Raw genomic sequence first — 13,119 nt, forward strand, 5'->3', positions numbered from 1 at the left:
TCATTTACGGTTCAAAAAGGAAAAAATGAAGTAAGGCCCCCTCTCCTTTAAAAGAATCTCTTTTCAGAAATGCCCCAAATCAATGTGGAAACCACCACTGAGAGCAGATGAAAAGGCAGCCTTGGGAAGAGCCAAAGGAGGGACGGCAGTTCCCTCCACACCCGAGGCTTAGAGACCCAGTTCGCTTAGAGACGCGTCTGAGCCACGGAGCCACCGCGGATCCTGGCATGTCCTCTCCGGGCCTCAGCCTCCCCAGTGAAATAAATGGGAAAGAACTGATTCACTCTGTTACAAAGCAGAAACTACCACACCACTGTAAAGCAATTATACTCCAATAAAAATGTTAAAAAAAAAAAAAGAAAGAAAGTGACAGCTCCTGGGCGGTGCTGCTGGGATTACCGCAAGGTCAGGTGGGCGTGGACCTGGCACACAGCAGGTTCTCCGAACAGTCAACTGGGTTTGAAACAAGTGCATCAGGCAGAAAGAGCTTCACCCTGAAGCTGCCCCTGATTCGGCTCCGCACGTGCCTCCTTTCCAGCTCCTCCTCCCGGCGGGCGTGCCGGGCCCCGCCCTCACACAGTAAGTGAGTACGTACTTCCATCATCCCTGAAACAACAGCTACCGCTTCCCGAACACCAGGACGCATCAGGCCCCGGGCTGGGCGGTGTGTGTAGATCCTTCTCTACTGGGTACCTGGCTACAGCTCACCTGAGGCCAGCAGGCAGGTACTCTCCCTACTTACAGACGGCAATGTGGGGCTTGGAAAGCAAGAGGCAGAGCAGAGACTGCTGCCTTGGCAACCCGCACAGTCTCCCTCCCACACGGGGTGCCAACCGTCATTACTTGCATCCCCCTTGTCAGGCGTCATCGACCCCACAGGGCAGGGGGTGGGTCCCCCAGCACCCAGCCAGGGCCAGGCACAATGAGGGGGCTCAGGTATCATCTGTAGAACAGACTAAGGAACCAGCTGGCCAATCCCCACGTTACAGAAGCCAGGGCTGACGCCTTCCCAACCCTAGGAAATACTAAGCCTTATCTATTTATCAGGTAAATAGATAAATACCTGAGGTTAGATTGTTTTCCTGTGACTTCCTCCTAAAATAGAAGAGAAAAAAAAAGTGGAATTAGCGGTATTATGTGATGAACTTGACACGTTGCCTCTCTACTGGTTCATATGAACTGACGCCTCAGAATTTTAAGCCACAGGGTCAGCTACTCTCAAAACTGAGCATCATAAAAACCTAATCAGGAAAAGCAGCGAGTGATGTGCTGGCCCTCACGCTGCTCACAGCCTGGAGTCAGCGTGGGCTGTCACTACCTGAGGTATGGCAGCCTCGGAAAGCCATCCTGAAACCAGACGGTTGCTGGTTATTTCCAGAACACCGTGGGTCCCACTCCTGGGGCAAGTGGGCAGGATCTTCACAAGCTTGAGAATAGGTTTCCGCTGTGACATCCCTGGGCGTCCGGGCCACCAATAGTGGTGGCCATCTCATCCATCCACTGGGCACCGAAGGCCACTCCGTGCCAGGCGGGTGACGGGAGATGGAAAGCCACCCGGGACCACGTGCTCCTGGACAGTCCTGATCCAGGGAAGGCAAGAGACGCGTTCAACCAGCGGCAGCCCCGGTGGCAAAGTGCTTTAACAACCTAACAAAATCCAACCTCAGTCCTGGGGAGGAAGTAACCATCAGTCCAGTATAGCAGCAAATCATGCCCGCTCCACCCCCAGAAAATTCCGGATCCGTCTGTGTCTCTCCCCAGCATTCCCACAATCCAGGCCACAACTGGCTTCCGTGGTCCCATTCTCACCCCATTGCAACACAGACCAACCTTTTCAGACACAAAGCAAATCTTGTCACTCTCATAAGCCCGCAGCGGCTTCCCACTGCACTGAGAATAAACCTAGCAGTCCACCCATGGCCTGCAAGGCTGGCCCAGCGTGACCCAGGACCCCCATGCCTCTCGGGCCCTGTCTCCCAGTACCCTTCCCACCTGTCTTCCCTCTCCAGGCCCCAGCCTCTTTCAGCCCCTCACACCCACCAAGCGGCATCCGGTCTTAAGGCTTTGCTCTTCCCCCACATCTGGCCCTTTCTCAAAGGTCAGCTCCTCAGAGTGGCCTTCCCAACCTCAATCCTCCCCCTTTACAGAGCTGTCGCTTTACTTCTCCGTGGCGCTCACGTTGTACACAGTTGTTTAGTCGGTGCCAACTCAAAGCATGGTCCGCAGACCAGCAGCATCCGCATCACAACCTGAAGCTCGTTAGAAATACAAATCTTCCAGCGCCCGCCATGTGCACACAAGAGTGTACACATTCAGACTCTTTGGGAGCGGGCCCCGGGAATCTGTGTCTTAACAAGTTCTCAGGCGATTCTTATGCAAGTGCAAGTTTGAAAAGACCTGCTCTATGAGACTTCCCTGGTGGTCCAGTGGGTAAGACTCCATGCTCCCAATGCAGGGGGCCCGGGTTCGATCCCTGGTCAGGGAACTAGATCCCACATGCCTGCTGCAACTAAGAAGTCCGTATGCTGCAACAAAGATCCCGTGTGCTGCAGGCAACGAAGACCTGGTGCAGCCAAAAATAAATAAATAATAAATTAATTAATTTAATTTAATTTTTTTAAAAAGGGACTTCCCTGGTGGCGCAGTGGTTAGGAATCCGCCTGCCAATGCAGGGGACACGGGTTCGAGCCCTGGTCCGGGAAGATCCCACATGCCATGGAGCAACTAAGCCCATGCACCACAACTACTGAAGCCCGCACGCCTAGAGCCCATGCTCCGCAACAAGAGAAGCCACAGTGATGAGAAGCCCGCGCACCTCAACGAAGAGTAGCCCCTGCTCGCCGCAACTAGAGAAAGCCTGCGCACAGCAACAAAGACCCAACGCAGCCAAAAATAAATAAATTAATTAATTTTTTTAGAAAAGAAAAGACCTGGTCTAGTTCATGTATTTGGTTCCTTGGTGACTATCTGTCTGACACAGATATGTCACGTTGTGAGCAGCAGTGCTGTTCCGCTTTATCTCCTCCTGAATCCCCAGCACCCAGAACAGTGTCTAGCAACAGCAGGCTCTCAACCAATATGTGATGAATTAACAAAAATAAAGACGTGAGTTCCCTCCACACACGCAATCAAACAAGCACTGTTGGTGCCAAGCAGTGAAGTAGGCGCAGCCCAGCCCTACAGGGGCTGTAAGTCCCAAGGGGGAGACCCTGGAAACAGTCACCCATAAACACTTCCACAGCTTTACCCTGGTGAGAAATAGGAGGCCGGGAATTTAGCTGATTTCCGCTGAGCAAGGGAACATCTTGGGAAATCTCTGTGCCTACAACCCCAGGAGGACAGAATTCTGCCAGGAGGCCTTTTACCTCCTGGAGTTATGACTACTCCCAGACAAAAGTCAGAACCACCTCTGAGGAGAAACAGCGGGGGGCGGCGGGGGTGGGGGGGAAGAACTCACACTCATGGGAGTCACTTCACTCTTCTGGGTCCAGCCGTCGGAAAATGGGAGCAGTCTCTGCCCTCATCCCCCTACCCCAGACACTTTGATCACTATCAGTTTCAATAAAGTCCCAGCTAGACCAGGATCCTTGGACACTTGCATTCTTTTCCAGCTAGTTAAGTCTTTTTTGAAAAGGCAAAAAGAGCCATCTTTAAATAAAGTAACAATATAAATGACGACTTCCCATCAGCGCCGTGCAGCATTCGGTCGCAGTTGTGTTGCCCTGTCCGTCTCCTCACCCCCATGCTCCACGTACCTGTTTACCAGTGCCTGTAACTCCCTGGGTGCAGGGCAGGGTCAACCTTCTTCTACTGCCACAACCCAGCACCCAAATGTGCTCATTAAGTATTTCCTGAACAAAGAACCGCTTTGCAAACAAACCTCCAAACGGCTTACAACCAGATACTTTGAGGTCTAGATCATTAGAGGGAAAACAGTGCCCCAGAGAGAGGTGAGCAGGGCGGGGAACACTTATCTCCTGTCTCCTGTCCAGAGCTCTAGCCACAGGTACACCGCGCCCTGCAAGATGCCAATAGGAACAATACAGATTGCAAATGAATGAAAAAGCGTAGGAGCAATGAAATTCTGGGATAACCAATAAGAAGAAGAATGCAATTACAAGGATCGAGCGGCACAAGTTAAGTCATAGGAACTCGGAGGAGGAAGAGGGGCACAGTGGTCAGCGCAGGCTTCCCGGGGAACGCGAGTCCAGCGAGCAGCATCTAAACCGCACCTTCGCGGCCCCGTAGACCAGGGCCCACAATTGTTCGCGCATGCGCACTCGCCCACCAGCACGGCCACACCCTCGGTCCCCAGAGGCGGCGGCCTCGGCGGCGGGACCTACCTGTGGGCGCACAGTGCGGAGGAACGCCCAGGAGCGCGGAGCACGGCGGCCCCACGCCGCGGTCCGGCCCCGCCTCCAACCCCGCTCGGTGCTCAGAGGAGGACGGAAACCGCTACCCGGCGCGGACGGGCTCTACTTCCGGGGCGGCGCCCTGGCAACTGAAGACGCGGCCCTGCCAGCGCCGCGACTACTTCCGGGGTCAGACTTTCCCTGCCGGTTTCTACACCCCTATCCCGGTGGCCCGCTACGCCTGGCGCTGAGATCCTACGAGGAGCCAGCCGTCCACCCCCCCGGAGCCTTGCAACCTTCAGGGCCCAGAAATGAGGTTGCGAGGGGTCGGGATAGAGCCTGATAGTGGGAGGTAGAGCGGTATGATGCCGGGGGCCCTCGGTCCAGTCGGCTCTTTATCCCCTCTGCTGCTCAGCTTCAGTATCTGTAAAACTAGGACTGTTCATAGCACCTCCCTCGTAGGGTTTGTTGTAAGGATAAGAAGTTGTGCTCAGCAACTAGTAATCAATAAATGGCCTACTCAAAGGTAACCTCATTGGTGAAGTGTTCCCTGAGCGTGGGACAGGTTTAGTTCCTCAAACTAGATATTTAAAACGCCTTCTGTTAGGAAGAGGCAGCCTAGCCTAGTGAGAAATTTAAAACTGAAGCCAGGGGAATTCCCTGGCGGTCCAGTGGTTAGGACTCCGCGGTTTCACTGCCGAGGGCGCGGGTTCAGTCACTGGTTGGGGAATTAAGATCCCACAAGCCGCGCGCGTGTGGCCAAAAAACCCAGAAAAACAAGCCAGGCCTAGATTGAATCCTCGCTTCAAAATCTACTAGCTTTGTGGCTTTTGGCAGGTCACAGTCACTTCTCCTGCCTCAGTTTCTTGTCTGTAAATGGAACAACAGCACCTATATTGAAGGGTTGTTGGAAAGATTATTTAAAAAAGAAAAGGCACAAATACTAATTGCTCAAATACTTGTTGAATTAATACACAATAAAAGAGCATGTACCCCAGACATCTGTCAGCCATGAAAGTGTACTTGAAGGCAGCATGAAAGAAGAGAAACAGAATTTATATCCCTGCTCTGTGATATTCTAGGTGTCTGGGCATGGGAAAATCCCAGCCTTTATTTTTTATTTTTAAATAAGTTTATTTATTTATTTATTTATGGCTGCATTTGGTCTTTGTTACTGTGCGTGGGCCTTCTCCAGTTGCAGCGAGCGGGGGCCCTCTTCATTGCAGTGCAGGGGTTATCATTGCGGTGGCTTCCCCTGTTGTTGCGGAGCACGGGCTCCAGGTGCGTGGGCCTCAGTAATTGTGGCACACAGGCCCAGCTACTCCACGGCATGTGGGATCCTCCGGACTGGAGTTCGAACCCACGTCCCATGCATTGGCCGGAGGATTCCTAACCACTGTGCCACCAGGGAAGACTCCAGCCTCTTAATTACAGTTTTTTCATGGAGAAATGGGAATAATGATCTCCATCTCTCAAGGGTGGAAAAGTGTTTAAATTCCTAGGTGAATAGCACCTAGGAAGATGTTTAACATGTCTTACCATGTCCTGCCCCTGTGCAGAGTACATGCCACTCCAAACAGCATCACCAGCAGCCAAAATACCAGAAGGCTTAGGTGCAGGCAGTGGGAGGAGACCAACAGCACAAGAGCAAATAGTAGGAAAAATTCTGGCCAATGTGAAGAATTAACTGGGAGCTAGGTAGTCCCAGGAGAAAGACAGGAAACTAAGAATCTCAATGCTAATCTAATCATGTAAATCTAGTTAAGTCTTTAAGGACTTTCCATTGCCATCAAGATAACATCCAGATTCCTTAATATGTTATTAGTTTTAATGTAGTTAAAATCTGTTAACCTTTTTCCTGTATAGTATCTCAGTTTCCTGTTGGGCCTAACCTAGAAAGATCCATCTTCACAAGTTGTAAAAACATAACTTATAAGAGGCCAAAAATACAATCAACTAAGTTAAATGATAAACTGAAAATGTGTCCATCATCTGACAAAGCATTAGTTAATATCCACAATATACAAAGAGTTTGCACAAGCCAATAAGAAAAAAATACAAAAATTGGCAGAAGAGATGGAACCACAAATTCCAGAGCAGAAGGATAAAGCAAGATGGTAAGTAAAAATATGAAAATATGCCCAAGTCACTCAAAATTAAGTATATTAAAATGTTTAATGAGGTATTTTTTACTGACAAAATTGGCAAAAATTTAAGATATAGTTACAACTAACGTTAGAAAGGATATGGGAAAAAGCACTCACATCCACTGCTAATAGAAGTGAATATTAGCATAGCTTTTAGAAGGCTGGCAATTTGGCAATATTCATCAGACTTTTAATACACGTTTAATTATATACTCTTTAACCTATAAATTCCAGTTTTAGGAGTTTATTCTATAGAAATTCTCTCACAGGTAAACAAAGATATGTGTACAATAGCATTTAAAGCAGTATTGTTTCTAATAATTAAAAATTGGGGGCTTCCCTGGTGGCGCAGTGGTTGAGAATCTGCCTGCCAATGCAGGGGACATGGGTTCGAGCCCTGGTCTGGGAAGATCCCACATGCCTCAGAGCAACTAGGCCCGTGAGCCACAATTGCTGAGCCTGCGCGTCTGGAGCCTGTGCTCCGCAACAAGAGAGGCCACGATAGTGAGAGGCCCGGGCACCGCGATGAAGAGTAGCCCCCAGTTGCCGCAACTAGAGAAAGCCCTCGCACAGAAACGAAGACCCAACACAGTCATAAATAAAATAAATAAATAAATAAAATTTGAAAAAAGAAAATGCTCCCTATTTCACTTACAAAATTAATTAAAAAAAAAAAAGAAAGTACTTTCTCTTCTTATAGCCTATATTTTTTATTGTCTGAATTTTTTAGTAGCACAAAAATATTATTTTTTAATTTTTTAAAGCTTCAATAAAATAAAGTTAAAAAACAAACTTTTGGAACTTCCATGGTGGTCAGTGGTTAAGAATCTTCCTTCCAATGCAGGGGATGCAGGTTCAATCCCTGGTCGGGGAACTAAGATACTGCATGCTGAGGGGCAACTAAGCCCGTGCACCACAACTAGTGAGCCCACATGCTCTGGAGCCCATGCACCACAACTAGAGAGAAACCTGTTTCTCAGTGAAGAGCCCACCTGCCGCAACTAAAATAAAAATAAATAATAAATAAATAAATAATAAAAATAAATATTTTTAAAAATTAAAAAAATAAATAACTTTTTTCCATTTTGAAACAGCTGACTGAACATCTTTTCACACCCCAAATCTCACTGAAAAGGCAGAAGAAGAAATAGAAAAATACAACAGAAGATTAACTATCCAGGAATCTGAATACCAAAAACATCCAAATAAAGAAATTTCTCTAAAAGGTTTTGTTTTAAGATCATCTGTTTCTGGGAATTCTCTGGTGGTCCAGTGGTTAGGACTCGGCGCTTTCACTGCTGGGGCCGGGTTTCCATCCCTGGTTGGGGAGCTAAGATCCCGCAAGCCCCGAGGCATGGCCAAAAAAAAAAATCATCTCTTCCTAGATCATGCCTTTGTGGCTATTGAGGATCCGTTTGCCATGCTGCATTATCACTGGTGTTCTTAGCTCCACCAGGCAGGCAAGAGGGATTGCTCATTTGGGGCAGTCCCATCTTCCTCACATGGGGAGAAGGACTCAGGCACAAGGGGAGATGTCACCTGGGGGTATCACAGCACAAGTTATGGCAGATCCCAGTTTATGCGTTTTGAAGGATAACCATTGTATAAAGTACTGAACTGCAATTGTGCAAATATACGTTGGTTGTCAAATTCTTTTCAAAGACATGTCTCCCTTTTGGTGTTAAGTTAGTTGAACTACAGGAATAGTCTTAATCCACTTTCCAGGTTTGGTTTTCTGCATAAGTGATCATCTGCTGGAAATCCATGACCTAGTTGGAAGACTAGGAGAAATACTCCCTATAGACAAAACAGTGAGGAATTCCTGGAAGATGAGATAAGAACAGATAAATGGGCAACCCCAGTAAAAATGAGGACAAATGCTCCCCACCACGCAAAAGAGAGAAGTTCCCCCCAAAATTAGTTTTCTGAACAAAACTCTGAAATTACCCTGAGATAAGAAACAGTGACACGGACAGTTGGCCAGAAAATTAAGTAAGGTAATCACTGGTCGGTCTCCTTAGAGAGCAGACAGTCCTCTGACATTTAGGATAAAGCCATGCGTCTTAATCCGTTTGGGCTGCTAGAACAAAAACACCAGCGACTGGGTGCCTTCTAAACAACACATGTATTTCTCGCAGTTCTGGCGCCAGCAGATTTGGTGTCTGGTGAGGGCTTGCTTCCTGATTCATGGATAATCATCTTGCTGAGTCCCCACATGGCAGAAGGAGTGAGGGAGCTCTCTAGCGTCTCATACAGGCACTAATCCCATTCATGAGGGCTCCACCCTCATGACCTAATCACCTCCCTAAGGCCCACCTCCTAATACCATCACATTGGGGATTAGGATTTCAGCACAGGAATGAGAGGGTGGGGGTCAGGGGTGAGGGGAGACATAAATATTCAGTTCAGTCCGTGAACCTTGAGAATAGTTCATAAAAAAGAGAGTTCAGACACTCAGCCAAAAACATTGAAGACCAAGAACATTCAAGAAAGGCACAAAGGGGCTTCCCTGGTGGCACAGTGGTTGAGAATCTGCCTGCCAATGCAGGGGACACGGGTTTGAGCCCTGGTCTGGAAGGATCCCACATGCCGCGGAGCAACTGGGCCCGTGAGCCACAATTACTGAGCCTGCGCGTCTGGAGCCTGTGCTCCGCAACAAGAGAGGCCGCGATGGTGAGAGGCCCGCGCACCGCGATGAGGAGTGGCCCCTGCTCGCCGCAACTAGAGAAAGCCCTCGCACAGAAACGAAGACCCAACACAGCCATAAATAAATAAATAAATAAATAAATATTTTTTTAAAAAAAAAGAAAGGCACAAAATTCAGCAAAAGGAAAACTGAATGCCAAGGAAACAGTTAACACAGTTAAAATACTAGATCAAGAGTCAGCAAACCACTGGCCAAATCCAGCCCACTACCTGCTCCAGAAAGCTAAGAATGATTTTTACTTGTGACCGTTTGCAGGCGATTTGTTGTTAGGGAACACACTAACTTTGGACCCCAATTAAGTGAAATTATCTCCCCTCCTGCCCCCCAAAGAAATCCAGTCTTCTCATTAGTAGACCTGTATTACAAAAAAAACTATACTCAATTGTTATTATATTTTTATTTCATCAGTTTAAAAGTTGTGAATTTTTTTAAAAAAGCAATGAAAAGCTAGCAAGAATATCAAATAAAACTTACATTAAGCAAGAAAAATAAATAAATAAAAATTAAAAAGTTGTGAAAATGTGTGGAACTTTTAAGTGGCAGAGCCTGGATTTGAACCTAGGAAACCTGATCGTTCACACTACTGCCTCCCTGAAAAACAAAGAGCCGCCTTCTGGAGAGACGGCTGCACTTTCAAGGTGATGCTCTGAGCTTTGCTTGCGGGCATCCCAGGAACCTCCGCACAACCCCTCCCTGGCCCGTCGAGCTCTTTGCGCCCATCATTATTTACGTTTAGCGCCATCTAGTGGAGCCAGCGCTAATCTGGAGCCCGACTGGCCAGGTTCACACCCCACTGCTGCCACTGGTCCCTCCTTGGTTCCCGGCCTCAGTCCTTAAACCCAGAATGTGAATGAGAACGGGAGGATCACAGATGGTGTGTTTACCGCTGGCTCATAGTAGGTGTTCAATAAACACTGTTTCCCGGATGAGACGTTCCTTCGATGGCTGGTTTCTGAGGCTGGTTCCTTGGGGCCACAGTCTGCCGGGGGGGAGACTTGAAATACCAACTCGGGGATGGTCGGGGCCCCATCTTGGGGTGATCTGGCCCAGCCCCTTACCAGCCTCTACTGTCTGTGGCCCTCTCCTCCCTTGGCAGGTGGCCCCACTGCTCCTCAACCCCCAGGGAGGGGTGCTGTTGTCACGTGGCCCCCATACCCTTCTCCACCCCCAACACGGCATATCCTTCACCAGCTCTTTCTGAAAGAGGTTGATGGCAAGGTCTGTCCAGGTGTCTTTTTCACTAAGAACCATCAGCCTCCCTTTGGCTGAGGGGCAGAACCAGCTACATAATTTGTAGGACGCCATGCAAAACGAAAATGCGGGTGCCCTTGTTCAAAAATTATTAGGAATTTCAACACAGCTACAGCAGCTTTAACCAAGTGAGGGGCTGATCTGAGCTCAGGGGCCCTGTACGGCTGCCCAGGTTGCAGGCCCATGAAGCCCGCCCCTACTTCGTGCAGGACACCACCCTAAGACCTTAGCCGGAAATCCCCTCATTACACCCTCTCAAGGACCCTGCCTGGTGAGTAGTGTTATCTCATATTTTTTTTAATGTGGTAAGATACACACAACATAACATTTATTATATTAACCATTTTTAAGTGTACAGTTCAGTAGTGTGATAAAGTATATTCACATTGTTGCGTAACCAATCTTTAGAACTTAATCATCTTGCAAAACTGAAACTTTTCCCACTAAACACTAACTCCCCATTCCCCGCCCCCCAGCCCTGTTGACCACCATTCTACTTTCTGTCTCTATGAATCTGACTACTTCAGGTGCCTCACATAAGTGAAAACATTCAGAATTTGTCTTTTTGTGACTGGCTTATTTCACTTAGCATAATGTCCTCAAGTTTCATCCCTGTTGTAGCATGTGTCAGAATGTTTTTCCTCTTTAAGGCTGAATAATACTCCATTGTACGTATTTATCATTTTGTTCATTCATTCATCAGTCAATGGACATGTATTTGAGTTGTTCCCACCTTTTGGCCATTGTGAATAACTCTGAACATGGGTGTTCAAATATCTGTTCAAGAGTCTGCTTTCAGTTTTTTTGGACATATTCTCAGAAGTGGGCTTGCTGGATCCTATGATAATTCTGTGTTTCGTTTTTTGAGGGGTGTCTACACCATTTTAAGTTTTGAGGCACTTTATTTTAAAAAAGCTGGTACTCAAGTACATAAATGAATAAGAACTTAAAATTCATCATATGGGAATTCCCTGGTGGTTCAGTGGTTAGGACTCTGTGCTTACATTGACGAGGACCTGGGTTCGATCCCTGGTCGGGGAACTAAGATCCCACAAGCTGCGTGGCTCGGCCAAAAAAAAAAAAAAGTAAAATTCATCATACATTTATTTCATTTTTCAGTTTGACCTTCTAGTAAATCTTTAGCATCACTGATTTTGGGCTGCTATATAAGGAGATGCCCCTTTGTCGTGCGATTTAAAAGCATAGCTCGTTAATAAACATTTCTTATTTTTCCTTTATTGGCAGTAGGGCTTACACTAATTACCATGCTAACGCTGCTTCCCATTTTGTCATTTTGGCTTCAAACCCACCTCTGTAATAGCCACCACAGAAGGCACATTTTGGTAGACTTTGAAAAACTTGTTTTACTTGAGGCTCCATGTGTTTCCTGGCTTGCAAAGCATAAGACAGCCGGCAAATCCTGCAGCAGCAATGGTCAGTCCAGATGCTACCACTGTACTGGCCGTGACTCCCGCTCGGCTCCCCTGGCTCCACCCGGAGCGAGGTTCATCCCAGCCCAGAGGCCTCGACCACCCTGGCTACAGCATTTTATACCCCCGCCAACAGGGCACAAGGGTTCCAATCTCTCCACGTCCTCACCAATACTTATTTCCTGTTGTTGGGTTTGTTTATTTATTTATTTAAATAGCAGGGATCCTAATGGGTGTGATAGCCCCACTCTTTAATATGGTATCTGAAAAAAAAAAATGGAATCTGAGGCTTGAAGGCACTAATTAACTTGCCCAAGGCCATGACGCCCATTAATATTATCAATCCATCTGTGACTGGCACTGAATGACCTGCCTGACTCATGCTGCCTCCAAGGGCGGCTTGCCATTGTCAAGGTGCCAGCCAGAACCATTCAAGGATTTTGATGGAGCCCCAGACCAGTTCCCTGAGGCCATGATGAACCTGCAATGGCGCCCAGCATTACTACAGAACCAGCACCAACCCACCACCCTGCTTAGGCTCAAGCCAGCCGGCTGGCCCTGCCCTGCAGGTACACAGACCTCTGCTCCCCCCACCTTACTGGGGTCCCTAGTACCCTCACCTCGGGCCCTTGCTGTGTGAGGCCAGAAGGCCAGAACCAAGATCCAGACCGAGCATCTGCTAAGGACTGAGGAAGGGACTGGACACTGGAGCCCAGCTCTGGTTTTGTCACACCGATTTCTGGCCCCAGGGTGAGGGTGGGGGGAGGGGGGCTGCCTGGCCTGGGGCCAAAGGAGTAGAGTCCCTGTGGGCTCAGAAATGGGTGAAAAGGGGGCTTCCCCGGTGGCGCAGTGGTTAAGAATCCACCTGCCAATGCAGGGGACACAGGTTCGAGGCCTGGTCCGGGAAGATCCCACATGCTGCGGAGCAACTAAGCCCGTGCACCACAACTACTGAGCCTGTGCTCTAGAGCCCGCGAGGCACAACTACTGAGCCTGCGTGCCACAACTACTGAAGCCCGCACACCTAGAGACCGTGCTCCACAATAAGAGAAGCCACCGCAGTGAGAAGCCCACACACCACAACAAAGAGTATCCCCTGCTCGCCGCAATCAGAGAAAGCCTGCGTGCAGCAATGAAGAGCCAACACAGCCAAAAATAAAAATAAATAAATTTAAAGAAAAAAGAAATGGGTGAAAAGGGAATTCCCTGGTGGTCCAGTGGTTAGGACTCCA

The 13,119-nt window shown here is 48.3% G+C and overlaps 1 protein-coding gene, 1 long non-coding RNA gene and 1 pseudogene across 11 annotated transcripts in view; 1 reads left to right on the plus strand and 2 right to left on the minus strand.

The window, feature by feature from the left end:
• Positions 1-4,496, minus strand: part of TTLL1 (TTL family tubulin polyglutamylase complex subunit L1) — a 42,305-nt gene extending 37,809 nt beyond the window's left edge. For 7 of the 9 annotated variants that reach the window (XR_014233749.1, XR_014233750.1, XR_014233751.1 and 4 more), the window contains exons 1-2: positions 4,344-4,496; positions 1,064-1,095 (exon numbers count right to left, since the gene is read on the minus strand). The gene's annotated coding sequence lies outside the window, so the exon portion shown is untranslated. Of the gene's footprint in view, positions 1-1,063; positions 1,096-4,118; positions 4,207-4,343 lie in introns of those variants that run through there. The other 2 variants (XM_082352645.1, XM_082352646.1) reach the window with 2 other exon arrangements.
• Positions 4,497-4,679: 183 nt separating this feature from the next.
• On the plus strand, positions 4,680-9,461 carry LOC309610179. The gene is made up of 3 exons (XR_014233765.1): positions 4,680-6,469; positions 7,594-8,992; positions 9,311-9,461. It is a non-coding gene; the product is annotated as an uncharacterized lncRNA (long non-coding RNA).
• Positions 9,462-9,475: 14 nt separating this feature from the next.
• On the minus strand, positions 9,476-12,209 carry LOC309608730 (mitochondrial import inner membrane translocase subunit TIM14 pseudogene; annotated as a pseudogene). Its single transcript has 2 exons — positions 12,200-12,209; positions 9,476-11,991 (listed from the first exon to the last, which is right to left on the minus strand). The product of its transcript is annotated as a mitochondrial import inner membrane translocase subunit TIM14 pseudogene (transcript).
• Between the last annotated feature and the right edge of the window lie 910 nt (positions 12,210-13,119).

Source organism: Balaenoptera borealis, assembly GCF_965194805.1.
Source record: "Balaenoptera borealis genome assembly, chromosome: 13".
NCBI classification, from domain to species: Eukaryota; Metazoa; Chordata; class Mammalia; order Artiodactyla; family Balaenopteridae; genus Balaenoptera; species Balaenoptera borealis.